Source organism: Arachis hypogaea, chromosome 12 (genome assembly GCF_003086295.3).
Source record: "Arachis hypogaea cultivar Tifrunner chromosome 12, arahy.Tifrunner.gnm2.J5K5, whole genome shotgun sequence".
Lineage (NCBI taxonomy): Eukaryota > Viridiplantae > Streptophyta > Magnoliopsida > Fabales > Fabaceae > Arachis > Arachis hypogaea.
The window spans coordinates 83,229,387-83,244,723 of NC_092047.1; the positions used below are offsets into that span (position 1 = coordinate 83,229,387).

The 15,337-nt window shown below is 34.6% G+C and overlaps 1 non-coding gene across 1 annotated transcript; it reads left to right on the plus strand.

The window, feature by feature from the left end:
• Nucleotides 1–987: 987 nt before the first annotated feature.
• LOC112731544 (small nucleolar RNA R71) lies at nt 988–1,095 on the plus strand. The gene has a single exon (XR_003167317.1). It is a non-coding gene; the product is annotated as a small nucleolar RNA R71 (small nucleolar RNA).
• Nucleotides 1,096–15,337: the final 14,242 nt, after the last annotated feature.

The window sequence follows — 15,337 nt, forward strand, 5'->3', positions numbered from 1 at the left end:
CTTGGCAACTTACTCTTCAGTGACATCCTCATTCTCTTCAGAAGAAGAATACTCATCAGAACTCATGAATGGTATAAGGAGGTTCAATGGAATCTCTGTGGTCTCTAGATGAGTCTCAGATTCCTTTGGTTCCTCAGAGGGAAACTCTTTAATGATCATTGGACGTCCCAGGAGGTCTTCCTCCTTGGGATTCACGTCCTCCCCTTTTCTTGTGGGTTCGGCCATGATAGTCAATTCAATGGCCTTGCACTCTCCTTTTGGATTCTCTTCTGTATTGCTTGGGAGAGTACTAGGAGGGGTTTCAATGATTCTTTTACTCAGCTGGCCCACTTGTGCTTCCAAATTTCTAATGGAGGACCTTGTTTCATTCATGAAACTCACAGTGGCCTTAGATAGATCAGAGACTAAGTTTGCTAAATTAGAGGTATTTTGTTCAGAGTTCTCTGTCTGTTGCTGAGTGGATGATGGAAAAGGCTTGCTATTGCTAAACCTGTTTCTTCCACCATTATTAAAGCCTTGTTGAGACTTTTGTTGATCCTTCCATGAGAGATTTGGGTGATTTCTCTATGAGGGATTATAGGTGTTTCCATATGGTTCACCCATATGATTCACCTCTGCTATTGCAGGGTTCTCAGGATCGTATGCTTCTTCTTCAGAAGATGCCTCTTGAGTACTGTTGGATGCAGCTTGCATTCCATTCAGACTCTGAGAAATCATATTGACTTGCTAAGTCAATATTTTATTCTGGGCCAATATAGCATTCAGAGTATCAATTTCAAGAACTCCCTTCTTCTGAGGCGTCCCATTACTCACAGGATTCCTCTCAGAAGTGTACATGAACTGGTTATTAGCAACCATGTCAATGAGTTCTTGAGCTTCTGCAGGTGTTTTCTTTAGGTGAATGGATCCACCTGCAGAAGTATCCAATGACATCTTAGCTAATTCAGACAGACCATCATAGAATATATCTAGGATTGTCCATTCTGAAAGCATGTCAGAAGGACACTTTTTGGTCAGTTGCTTGTATCTCTCCCAAGCTTCATAGAGGGATTCACCTTCCTTCTATCTGAAGGTTTGAACATCCACTCTAAGCTTACTAAGCTTTTGAGGAGGAAAGAACTTGGCTAAGAAAGCCGTGACCAGCTTATCCCAAGAGTTCAGGCTATCTTAGGGTTGAGAGTCCAACCATACTCTAGCTCTGTCTCTTACAGCAAACGGGAAAAGCATGAGCCTGTAGACTTCAGGATCTACTCCATTAGTCTTAACAGTATCACAGATCTTCAAGAATTCAGTTAAGAACTGAAAAGGATCTTCAGATGAAAGTCCATGAAACTTGCATTTTTGTTGCATCAGAGAAACTAATTGAGGTTTCAGCTCAAAATTGTTTGCTCCAATGGAAGGAATTGAGATGCTTCTTCCATGTAAATTGGAATTAGGTGCAGTAAAGTCACCAAGTATTCTCCTTGTATTATTATTATTTTCGGCTGCCATCTCCTCTTCCTGTTCGAAAATTTCTGAAAGGTGCTTGCTGGATTGTTGTAATTTAGCTTCTCTTAGTTTTCTCTTCAGAGTCCTTTCAGGTTCTGGATCTGCTTCAACAAGAATGTTCTTGTCCTTGCTCCTGCTTATATGAAAAAGAGGGAACAGAAAAATAATAATAATAGGGATCTTTTTTGCCCAGGTATAGAGGTTCCCCTGTGTGAGTAGAAGAAGAAAAGAATGTAATGTAAAGAAGGGAAGAAGAGAAAATTCGAACACAGATGGAAGAGGGGGTTCGAATTTGGATGAGATGAAGTGTTAGTAGATGAATAAATAAATAGAAGGAGATGAGAGAGAAAGAGGATTTTCGAAAATAAAATTTTGAAAAGGGGTTAGTGATTTTCGAAAATTAGGAATGAAATCAAATTAAAATTAAAAATTGAAACAATTAGTTAATTAAAAAGAATTTTTGAAAAAGAGGGAAGAGATTTTCGAAAATTAGAGAGAGAGAGTTAGTTAGGTAGTTTTGAAAAAGAGAAGAAACAAACAAAAAGTCAATTAGTTAGTTGAAAAAGATTTGAAAATCAATTTTGAAAAGATAAGAAGATAAGAAGTTAGAAAAGATATTTGAAAATCAAATTTTTGAAAAAGATAAGATTTTAGAAAAAAACATATGATAGGAAGATATGATTAGAATTAGTTTTGAAAAAGATTTGATTTTTAAAATCATAATTAATGACTTGACTCACAAGAAATCACAAGATATGATTCTAGAATTTAAAGTTTGAATCTTTCTTAACAAGTAAGTAACAAACTCAAAATTTTTGAATCAAAACATTAATTGATGATGTGATTTTCGAAAATATGATATAAAATTAAGAAAAAGATTTTGAAAATATTTTGGAAAAGATTTTTGAAATTTTCGAAAATAAAATAAAAAATGGAGAAGATATGATTTTTGAAAAAGATTTGAAAAAGATAAGATTTTTAAATTGAAAATTTAATTTGACTCATAAAAACAACTAAGTTTTAAAAAGTTTTGAAAAAGTCAACTCAAATTTTCGAAATTTATGAGTGAAAAAGGGAAAGATATTTTTTTTGATTTTTTGAATTTTTAATGATGAAAGAGAAAAACATGAAAATGATGCTATGCATGAAAATTTTGGATCAAAATAATGAATGCATGAAAGAATGCTATGAATGTCAAGATGAACACCAAGAACACTTTGAAGATCATGATGAACATCAAGAACTTATTTTTGAAAATTTTATATGCAAAGAAAACATGCAAGACACCAAACATAGAAATCTTTCATGTTCACACACTATGAATGCAAAAATGCACATGAAAAACAAGAAAAGACACAAAACAAGAAAACATGAAGATCAAACAAGAAGACTTACCAAGAACAACTTGAAGATCATGAAGAACACTATGAATGCATGAATTTTTCGAAAATTTTATGCAAACTTTAAAACATGCAATTGACACCAAACTTAAAATTGACTCAAGACTCAAACAAGAATCATGAAATATTTTTTTTATTTTATGATTTTCTAATTTTTTTGGTATTTTTCGAAAATTAATTTGAAAAAGAAAAATAAGGATTCCAAAATTTTTAATATGAATTCCAGGAATCTTCAATGTTAGTCTAAAGCTCCAGTCCAGGAATTAGACATGGCTCACTAGCCAGCCAAGCTTTCAGTGAAAGCTTCGGTCCAAGACACTAGACATGGCCAATGGCCAGCCAAGCTTCAGCATGTAAATCAGGTGGATCAGGAACAGCAGCAGGTGGATTAGCAACAACTAGCTTGCTCTTGATAATGTTGGGTTGGAAGCCCCAGTCCAAATAAATTTAGACATGGCTTTACAGCCAGCCAGGCTTCAACATGCTTCATGAAACTCTAGAATTCATTCTTAAAAATTCTGAAGAACATGAAATAAATATTTTTTTATTTTTCGAAAATTAATTGGGAAAAACGAAAAAGAGGGAAATATTTTTGAAAAATTTTTTTTGAAAACTTTTTTGAAAATAAAATAAGAAGAAAATTACCCAATCTGAGCAACAAGATGAACCGTCAGTTGTCCAAACTCGAACAATCCCCGGCAACGGCGCCAAAAACTTGATAATGCGAAATTGTGATCCCTGAGGTTGTAAAATTTGTTGTTCGTTCTCTCCCTGGTAATGGCTCCAAAAACGTGTGCACAGTAGCATGGTCCAAGCATAACTTCACAACTTCGCACAACTAACCAGCAAGTGCACTGGGTCGTCCAAGTAATAAAACCTTACGTGAGTAAGGGTCGATCCCACGGAGATTGTTGGTATGAAGCAAGCTATGGTCACCTTGTAAATCTCAGTCAGGCGGATATCAATTGGTTATAGTATTTTCGAATAATAATAATAAATAAACAGAAAATAAAGATAGAAATACTTATGTAATTCATTGGTGAGAATTTCGGATAAGCGTATAGAGATGCTTTCGTTCCTCTGAATCTCTGCTTTCCCGCTGTCTTCATCCAATCAGTCTTACTCCTTTCCATGGCAAGCTTTCTTTAAGGGCATCACCGTTGTCAATGGCTACATCCCATCCTCTCTGTGAAAATGGTCCAAATGCTCTGTCACGGCATGGCTAATCATCTGGAGGTTCTCGATCATACTGGAATAGGATTTACTATCCTTTTGCGTCTGTCACTACGCCCAGCACTCGCGAGTTTGAAGTTCGTCACAGCCATCCCTTCCCAGATCCAACTCGGAATACCACAGACAAGGTTTAGACTTTTCGGATCTCAGGAATGGCCATCCATGGGTTCTAACTTATACCACGAAGATACTAATAACTCGGACTCGGTCCCCTGTATTAGATATCTAAGAGATATTCATTCTAGCTTGGTTGCATGTAGAAAGGAAGTGTTTGTCAAGCATGCGTTCATAAGTGAGAATGATGATGAGCGTCACATAATCATCACATTCATCATGTTCTTGGGTGCGAATGGATATCTTAGAAGCGGAATAAGTTGAATTGAATAGAAAAACAGTGGTACTTTGCATTAAATCATGAAGAACAGCAGAGCTCCACACCTTAATCTATAGAGTGCAAAAACTCTACCGTTTGAATATACATAAGTGATAATGGTTCAGGCATGGCCAAATGGCCAGCCCCCATGAAAGTCTAAGATAGCATAAAACTGATCAAAGATGTCTAATACAATAGTAAAAAGCCCTATTTATACTAAACTAGCTACTAGGGTTTACAGAAGTAAGTAATTGATGCATAAATCCACTTCCGGGGCCCCACTTGGTGTGTGCTTGGGCTGAGCTTGAATGTTACACGTGCAGAGGCTCTTTCTGGAGTTGAACGCCAGGTTGTAACGTGTTTCTGGCGTTCAACTCTGGTTCGTGACGTGTTTCTGGCGTTTAACTCTAGACTGCAGCGTAGAACTGGCGTTCAATGCCCTTTTGCGTCGTCTAAACTCGGCCAAAGTATAGACTATTATATATTGCTGGAAAGCCCTGGATGTCTACTTTCCAACGCAATTAGAAGCGCGCCATTTCGAGTTCTTTAGCTCCAGAAAATCCACTTTGAGTGCAGGGAGATCAGAATCCAACAGCATCAGCAGTCCTTCTTCTACCTCTGAATCTGATTTTTTGCTCAAGTCCCTCAATTTCAGCCAGAAAATACCTGAAATCATAGAAAAACACACAAACTCATAGTAAAGTCCAGAAATATGAATTTAACATAAAAACTAATAAAAACATCCCTAAAAGTAACTAGATCCTACTAAAAACATACTAAAAACAATGCCAAAAAGCGTATAAATTATCCGCTCATCACCCCGCCTCAACTGCAATCCTTGACAAGCGGTACACCACCACGATCCTTGTCAGGTACATGAATCACAATTTCATAACCCATGGGCTGTAAATCACCACGATCCCTACAGACATATCGACACTCGACAAGCAGTAAACCACCACGATCCTTGCCAGGTCAAAGTCCAAAACAATTTTATTTTCAAATTCATTATAAATCATTCATTCATTCATTTATTAACTCATACATGTATCTCTGGCATATTCGCAACTTTTCCCCACTTCCTTAATTACTCCCAATTATTTAACCATCAATCATATATTCATCCTCATTAATCTCAATCAATCCTCGTCATTACAGCCTTCTTCATATCATATTCAACACTTCCTCAAATTATTCACATTAACTCAATCATTCATCACCTATTATCAATACTTCAATGTTTTCATTTAGTCCAATATAATTCGTACCATAGTCCACTTAGTTCATACTCCTCAACTCAAGTTCTCCATTCCTTAACCCTCCTCTATAGGTTTGCTCTCTTTCCTAGGCTTATAAACTAGGTATCGGATCCTAGGGGAAAATTACTGAGGTTTGAAAAGTTAGAGGAATGGCTTAAAACCTTATAATTCGCATTTCAGAAAAACATCATACATATCAATAATCATCAACCTGAAAATCACCAAGCCTCATAAATACTAACAAATATCAATCCTCACAACATCAACAATCCAATCCTATCCTATGGTCAACTAACCTAAGTTTTCATGATACATTATATTTTAATTACGAGAAACCAAAACCATATCTTGACCGATTCCTCTCTATTGCTCGGAACACCACAAATTATCACCATTCCGAAAATATCCAAACTCTAAGCCTCTTTTAAATAAAAATTCAGCAACAATTGTCCGACTTCAAGCTTTTAACACCGCCAATTGACCACCAATTCCATCAATCTACCTCCATAACATATAATTTAATCTAATATCACATATACATCAATAAATCAACACCCCATTTTTTATATAAATAATTTCACAAGGGATAGAGGTTTCTCACCTTACCAACGGAAGCTGTGGACAAAACCCAACAAATTCACAAAGCTAATTTGCTCATAAACACTAAAATTCAACAAATTTATAGAAATTATAATTTTTTTTAATTATAAAGACTTTAATGTTTATGAATTTAAAAATTATAATTTTTTTGTCTTTAGAAATTATAACTTTATTAAAATAATTGTAAAATTATATATATTGTTTAATATTTTTTTGTTAAAATATTGTTTAATATTTAATAATTTATTAAAAAAAATATTTTGACGGGCCAAGCCTGCCGTTAGGTGGGGCGAAGGAGGAATTCAGGACCGCCGCATTAGGTAGGGCAAAGCGGGCCAATCCGCCAAATGATGGACTTTTGGTGAGACAGGGTCAAGTGGGGTGGGCTTCCCCGTTTGCTAGTATATATATAGGGGATATATCATATGAGAATGAGATTTTTATATGAAAATATATTTATAGTTAATAGATGAACTTAAATGGTTAAAATTAAATGTACCTAATAAATAGTATATAATATATTTATTATAGTAATTCCTGTATGAATGCATTTATAACCATTATATTTATAGCCATTGTTTTTTATTTTTATTAAAATATAAATAATACATAAATTAAAATAATATTAAATTTCTTTATCCAAATAAAATTAAAAATATTTTTTTAAACTTGCATCAAGCATTTAATTAACTTTGGCTAGTAAAATTATACTCACACGATGGAACACAATATTTTTTTTTTTTTGCTAATAACCAAATTTTTAAAAATCAGATAAGTTATTAAACTGTTTTAATTATTAGTTTACTGATTTATTAATATAATTAATTTAATTATGGTCTAATTAAAAAAATTATTTTATAATAAAATAATAAATAAATTATAAATAAATACCTAAAATATAATTATAGTCTAACATAAATTTTAAAAAGTCTTTTAAATTTAAAGTGTTATACCAACCAAAATCTAATATAACCTTTAATCTCATCAATTATTAACAATTTATCATTCATTAGTTATTATATCACTATTGAACTTATTAAGATAAAAAAAATCATTAAATTAACCAAACTAATAACAAATATTGGATCATCTAATTAATTGAATTAATTCAATTCATCTATTCCTTTGTTGAATTAAACACAATGAGTACAAAAAGCAGGACAATGTAGTTTATATACACTTATAACGTTAACATATGAATGAAATGAGAAGAAAAATTTGATATAAACTTGATCTATAGAAAGTAGAAACATTAGAACAGGTGGTGAATGGTGTAGTGCCATTTCAGATGTCAAGAAGCCGAAAAGAATCCGCCACCACTTTGAGCTGATCTCGATATATTTTCCATCGTCTCTCATTGGCTCCCACAATTAACGGCCAGTACCTTCCTGCACAAATCAATGCACCTTATTAGTTAGCATTAGCACTAGACATGATTGATTGAGTTTATTGTTGATTTTATGGAACACTGAGATTTTGCTTGTATGGCAGATTAGTTACCATTTCCTATAGAAATTGTTGCAAATGAGGCACTTAAGTAATTTGGAGAAGTAAGCACATATTCAAATGAATAGTAATATTTTTCATCCACCGTTTTCTGTTATATATTCAGAACTCAAATTATCTTTAATTCATCATGATCATATATTTAGTTCATTCAGATAAGAAATAAAAATCAGTGAAAGAAAACCTCATGCATGTCATATATTGTTGGTCTTTGATTTGGTGCTGCATATCTATCTATGTTTGACCAAAAACGATACAACCTGCTTAAGTGTACAAATTTTTTTTTTTGAGTGTCAAAATAAAAATAGTGTGTATAAAGATTTGTAGACAATAATATGCAGCAACATCACCTCTTCCAATTATATTAGTAAAATTATACTCACAAGATTAATAACGTAAGACAATTATATTTTGAACCTTCCAATTATATTTTTTTAAGAAAAAGTCTAGGGCCAGCAACTTTGTTAAATTCTAGCCAGCATGTAACCAGCAAAGAAAAGTGAGTCATTAGATGAAATCTCAAACCAATCTCACACCAATAAAACCATCATTGATGGCTATTTGATTGCTACAAATTACAAAAGTTGCTGGCCTTAGCATTCCTCTTTTTTTAAACTTACATCAACCATTTAATTAATTTTGGCAATTAGTAAAATTATACTCACAAGATCGAAAACAATAATTTTTTCGTTGATAACATAATAATGATTTTTGTATAACCTTATGTTCCGGGGCTTACCTAGAACCGGACGGTAGTTGGGCTTGTTTGTGAGGCCCAAGCGCTGGAAGAGTGTGGTATCCGACTTGGTTTACGCATGGGAGCCACCTTCGAGTTGTGTATGTGAAAGAATGGGGGGTGGTACCTGCAAAGACACTCCGATGCCTAAGTCAGCATGGGGTTAAGCAAGTTTTGAGAGTATTGGAACTTAGTGATACCTGAGGAGTGTCAGTGTATTTATAGTGGTGAACCAATAACCACTGTTGGAGTAGTGCCACCTTTTTAGGTGGATAACCGTCCCCTTTTATCTAGGAATTGTTGGGATATGGCTTCTAGAAGTGGGTTGAGAGATTTTAGGGGCATTTACTTATTTTAATAAGTGTTATCTGCCAGCTATCTCTTGAGCCCGACTTCTTTAGAAAGAAGTCTGTGTTGAGTCCGACCTCTTCTGAAGAGGTCAGTGAATAACAAAGGCCAATCTTTGGATTGGGTCTTTTGGTGTATTTGGACCTGGGCCATAGCGTTAGGTCAGGGTAGGAACAGTGCCCCTACTCGAGTCCGATCTCTTTTGCTTATGAGTTGGATTCGAGTATTGAACTCGGGTCTGTAGCCGACGTGATTTTTTAAAACCGACGTGATTTTAAATTTCTTAACCACCAAGTCTAATCAAGCGTCGCGTATGTTGGGGTTTTCGCATTTATACGTGGGAGCAGTTACATTGGTAACGGCGCGTTTCTTTAATGATCGCGTTAATTTACCCTTATGCCCCTGGCGTGTTATAAATACTTTTCCCTCTTTAAACGACTTGTTTTTGGCCAAGTCATTTTTCTAGAACTAATTTGTATAACTCGTTCTTTCCGAGTTTTTTAAGGCTTGTAGGCTCTGTATGATGGGTTTTAGCACATCTTACTTAACGAAAGAATATTTCTTGTCCTAGTTTCGTACAGCTCATCTAAATTCAAGCTGTTTTTAGGATTCACAACTTGTTTCAGGTAGAACTTGTTTATTTTGAATCCTTTTAAAGTATCAGATCATCTTTATAACCATCGAACTTCTTTGCTTTATCCATTGTGTCCCTGCTCGAGGTTGAGCTTTATGAAGTCGGACTCGAGCAATCAAGCAGAAAGGATTTTCGAATGAAGCCTTTTTTTTGTTGAATTCATTCATTCTGAGTTTTTTATAGATGACTTGTTTTTTATACAAGTCACTTTTTTGAAGCAGAACTCGTTATATATCAAGTTGTTTTGCGCGATTTGTTTTAATACAAATTGCTTAGATCATATGGTTATTTTTTACTCGATTTTGTTCAACTCATGGGTTTGAGTTGTTTTAAATCATCAAGCCGTATTATAACCATTGGACACCAATTTTTACCTCGTCGCTTTATCCGAGCGATCATTGAAAAGGTCAGCTCGTGATTTTTGCGCTTTGTCGAGCATAAATTGGCGCCTTAGGTGAATGGATTATATGCTTATTCCCTCCCCTTTCTAGTTTTTACAAGGTTGTTATCCTTGTGTATGATATAACTTGTTTTATCCAAGTTGTTTTGGAGGATAGTTTTTACGTTTCGATTTTGTTCAAAAATATTTACAATCCTTCCTTTTTAACTCATTTCTATACGAGTCATTTGGTTGAAGTGATTCATTTTGATACAAATCACTTTTTAATGCTTTGCTTTAATGATTTGTTTTGATACAAATCACTTTTAAAGCTTTGCTTTTAGATAGACACGACTTGTGCTTAACACAATTTCGTTGAAAATATGGTTGACTGGCTCAACTCGTTTAATCCGAGTTGTCCTTATGTTGTTGTGAATGCTAGAACAAATTTTCTTTGAACAACTTGTTTTTGTGAAGTTGTTCCATTTTATACGACTAGGTCGTTTATTCGTAGAGATAAGATTGTGGGCTTGAGATCTTGTACGATTCATTCATGTGGGTCGAGTTGTTAAATCGTATTTATGCCTCGAGGGGCATATTTGGTTAAGTTACTTTTGCGACTTGTTCTAAACACAACTTTTTCAGCCCGTTTGGCCCGAACTGTTTCGAGGTGTCTTCTTTCCAATTCGCATATGTAACTTCTTTCCACCAATTGGTTCCTCGTCGCTTCATCCAGGAGATTTCTATATGATCGGCCTGTGATTTTTCGCGGTTTATCGAGCTTCAATTGGTGTGTGTTAATTGTAGAAAATCAATTTCCATAAGAGATTATGGTATCTCCTTATATTGGAGGTGTGTCGCGACCTTGGCAGCTTTTCACCCTTGAAGTTAGACACTTTGTAGTAGCCCTTTTCTAAGATTTCAGTAATCTTGTAAGGTCCTATCCAGTTTGTTGTCAGTTTTTCTTTGCCGACCTCTGTAACCTGATATTATGTCTTATCGGAATGAGGTCATTTGTGGCAAACCTCGTAGCCATCCTTTGTCTCAAAATCTCTTTTTCTTATCCGAGTTTTCTCTCGAATTTCTGAAAGGAGATCGAGCTTTTCTTTTGAACTTGAAAGTTACCAACTTCCTTGTAGAATTTCTCAAAGCCTCTTTTCTTATCTGAGTTTTCTTTGGAAGGAGATCGAGTTCTTCTTTTGTGCTCTGATATCATTATAGAATGTTGTCTTTGGTTTTTAATAATTTTGGACTTGGCTCTCGTAATAAGCCAGTGCCCCTACTCGAGGTCGAGCTTCATAAAGTCGGACTCGAGTATTCAATCATGCCATTCTTGAATCTTACTATTTGTTGCTATGTGACTTTTACAAGTTATTTTGGACTCTCTTTTTGGGAGGTCGGATAACTTGTTTTATACTTGTTGTGTCAACTTAGTAAGGTCGGATACTTATTTCTTGGCTTGAGGAGGCATTCTTATAAATCGTCATCCTTTTTCAATTTGTTTTAAACAAATTGTTGTGAGGTCAGGTTTACATCCTCTTCTTGTTGATGTTTGATTATGATCACGCTGTCCTTAAGTTATTTGTGCAATTCGTTTTAGGTTTGCCCCTTGCCAGCTTGATTTAGTACAAGTGGCTTAATGAGGTCGGACCACGATTTGCATTTATAACTTCTTACACCACTTTGGATCTCGTCACTTCAAGTCAGAAAAAGTGTGCATTAGGGAGTAAGGTGCACTTTCTAGCTGTAGTATCCCTTTTGTTGTAGACATGGCACAATCTAGGTAGATTGTTTTCGAGTAAGTCGAGTATGTTGTAGTACTTCTTTTTCAAGTCTTAAGTGACTTTGTTGGGATCTTTTCATTTTGGTGTTGGCTTTTCTTCGTCCGATTTTGGCCCGATGTCATTTTGGATCAAGACGAGGTTGTCAGTTGAGAAATTTCTTCGTATGACCTTCTCATGGCCATTTATGCTTGGGATCTGGTTCTCGAAGTCGTATCTCAAGAAAGAGGTCGGATTTTTCTTTGTAAGCTCTAAGCCTATCCAACCTTGTTGTAAAGTCAGACCTTAAAAAGGGGTCGGACTTTTCTTTGTGAGCTCTAAAAGAGGTCGGATTTTCCTTTATAAATTCAAAGATTTCGACCTCATTGTAGTCTGACCTCTAAAAGAGGTCGGATTTTCTTCGTAAGATCTTAAAGGAAGTCGAATTTTTATTTGTAGAATCCCAGAAGAGGTCAGATTTTCTTCATAAGCTTGGATCCTTAGAAGAGGTCGGATTTTTCTTTTTAAGCTTGGAAAGAGGTCAGACTTTCTTTCTAAGCTTGGAGGTTTTCGACCTCAATGTAGACTCTGATCTTTAAAAGAAGTCGGAATTTCTTTCTGGTAATCTTCGAGATTTTCGACCTCATTGTAGAGTTGATCAGGAAAGAGGTCGGATTTTTTCACAAACTCCAAAAAGAGGTCGGATTTTTCTCTTGTCGGCTCTAAAGAGGTCGGATTCTTCTGAGCAAATGAGGTTTTAGACCTCATTTGTAGAGTCTAACCTTTAAAAGAGGTTGGACTTTTTCGTGGGATCTAAAAGAAGACGGATTTTTCTTTATTAGTCTGGAGGTTTTTGACTTTATTGTAGAGTCTGACCTTTAAAAGAGGTCGGACTTTTCCTTCATGAACTTTGCAAGAGGTCGAATTTTCTTTGTGAGCTCCAAGCTTATCCGACCTTGTTGTAAAATCTGACCTTTAAAAGAGGTTGGACTTTTCTTCATGAGCTCTCTAAAAGAGGTCAGATTTTCTTTGTGAGCTCACAGCTCATCCGACCTTGTTGTAAAGTCTGACCTTTAAAAGAGGTCGGACTTTTCTTCATAAGCTCTCTAAAAGAGGTCGAATTTTGTACAGCTTTCTCCGACCTGGTGGACTTGTTTGAAGTTGCTGAGATAGTTATGTGGATCAGTAGATCCATCATAGGGATCCATGTTGGGATGTTGAAAATTTTTTGGAACCTTTGCACGCATTACCTCTTTAGAAAAAAGATCATCCCCTCCAATGAAGACTGGGCCTTTGTCACCCCGACTTTCTTTTTTCTTTGGATCGGATTCCAGTTTTCTTCCTGGAAGTCATCCATCTTTATTGGTGTGCAAACAACATCAAATTCTACCACAGGAATATTTCTTTCCATATTCATTGGCAGTGATGTAATTTGTGAGCAACCAACGAAAGATGTACCATGAGAATTTTTTGTGTTATTCACTGCTCTGTTGTAATTGACATGTGAATCCACTGAAGAAAAAACTGGTTTCGTCACTCCATTGTCGGATTGGATTGCATTCAAATTGGCTGATGCTGCTTTTTTTTTTTTTTTTGCATAGGTTGAAAAGAAAGGTTTCATTATTTTTATCAACAATGTTTTCCCTTCTTCTTCAATTACTGACTAATATGGGATATTTTATTTATTTATAAAACATGTGTATTTGGAACATGCAACTGCTCCATTCCATGAGTGGGTATCATGGATTTTTCTGAGATTGTAAGTCGGCACAGATGTCATTGTCCATCCTATTTCACGAAGAGGTTGAGATTAGTCACGTTCCCTTTTCCTCTTTTCTTTTTTTTTTTTTTACGTAACTTATTTTGCCAATTGAATTTTTTGAATTGAAAATTATTTTATTCCATTGACTTTTGAGTTCGTCTTGGTTTGCTTTCTACAATGGCTTTGGGACGGTGCTTTCTTCTCTTTTGTTTGATATATTTAATCCAATTTAACTTAGAAGTAGAATCATCATCTCTATTTGATATCCTCTGCCCATTGGGAGAAATTTTTACGGAATTTCTGGTATCCATAGAAACTGTATTCCAGCTTCTTTTTAACATGCTTGCATCTTATTCATGTCTAGTGGTTGTCTGACTATGTTGTTGATCATCCGCCATTATCAGGAGTTGAGCTCCAGGTCCTCGGCAACGGCGCCAATGTTCCGGGGCTTACCTAGAAACGGACGGTGGTTGGGCTTGTTTGTGAGGCCCAAGCGCTGGAGGAGTGTAGTCTCCGACTTGGTTTACGTCTGAGAGCCGCCTCTGAGTTGTGTATGTGAAAGAATGGGGGGTGGTACCTGCAAAGACACTCCGATGCCTAAGTCAGCATGGGGTTAAGCAAGTTTTGAGAGTATTGGAACTTAATGATACCTGAGGAGTGTTAGTGTATTTATAGTGGTGAACCAATAACCACCGTTGGAGTAGTGTCACCTTTTTAGGTGGATAACCGTCCCTTTTATCTAGGAATTGTTGGGATATGGCTTCTAGAAGTGGGTTGAGAGATTTTAGGGGCAGTTACTTATTTTAATAAGTGTTATCTGTCAGCTATCTCTTGAGCCCGACTTCTTTGGAAAGAAGTCTGTGTTGAGTCCGACCTCTTCTGAAGAGGTCAGTGAATAACGAAGGCCAATCTTTGGATTGGGTCTTTTGGTGTATTTGGACTTGGGTCGTAGCGTTGGGTCAAGGTAGGAACACCTTATATATTCACTTGAAGCAATTATATTAGTTGACTAACTAGTAGATTTTTTATTGATTATTATTTGCACCACATACAGGATAAAATATTTTTTTTCCAATTGAATGTATTTTTTAAAAATTTATAAAAATATGAAATAAAACTTTTTTAAAATATATTTTTTAAAAATTGAAAAAAATAAGTATTTTATTTTAAATTAATCCAAACTAACCTTATATTAGATTCTTGATAATTCTTAAAACAATTTAGTGATCTAAGATTTAATGGGAGAAACAAAGTTTCTTTTAATAATTATTTTTAAAAAACTAATATAAAACAAATTACAGTATTATATGAGAGTTAGTTTTTAAATATAATATTAAAAAAAAATTAAATTTCGGTGGATAAATAAAATAATTTATTTCTAATTATAAAAGAAGTTAAAAAATGCTGTATAATTTAAATTTTAATGTAAACTATTATATAAAAAAATCATTCTAATAGAAAACAAATTCATACGATAAAAGCAAATATCATGTTAAACAAAAGCTAATAACAATTTATCAAAAATCGAATTATCAACTTGCTCCAACAAAATTAAAACGAGTTGAGTACCTACGAATACGAGTTGTGTTGCCACTCTTATTTATCCCACTGGATTTTTGATAAATTGTTACCGACTTGTGTTTAATATGATATTTACTTTTATGGTATGAATTTGTTTGTTCTAGATATAATTTTTTTAATATTAATTTACATTAAATTTTAAATTATTTAATATTTTTTAACTTTTTTTATAGTTAAAAATAATTATTTCATTTATTCACCGAAATCTAAAATTTATTTTTTAAATATTATATTTAAAAACTAACTCTCATATAGTACTGTAATTTCTTTTTATATTA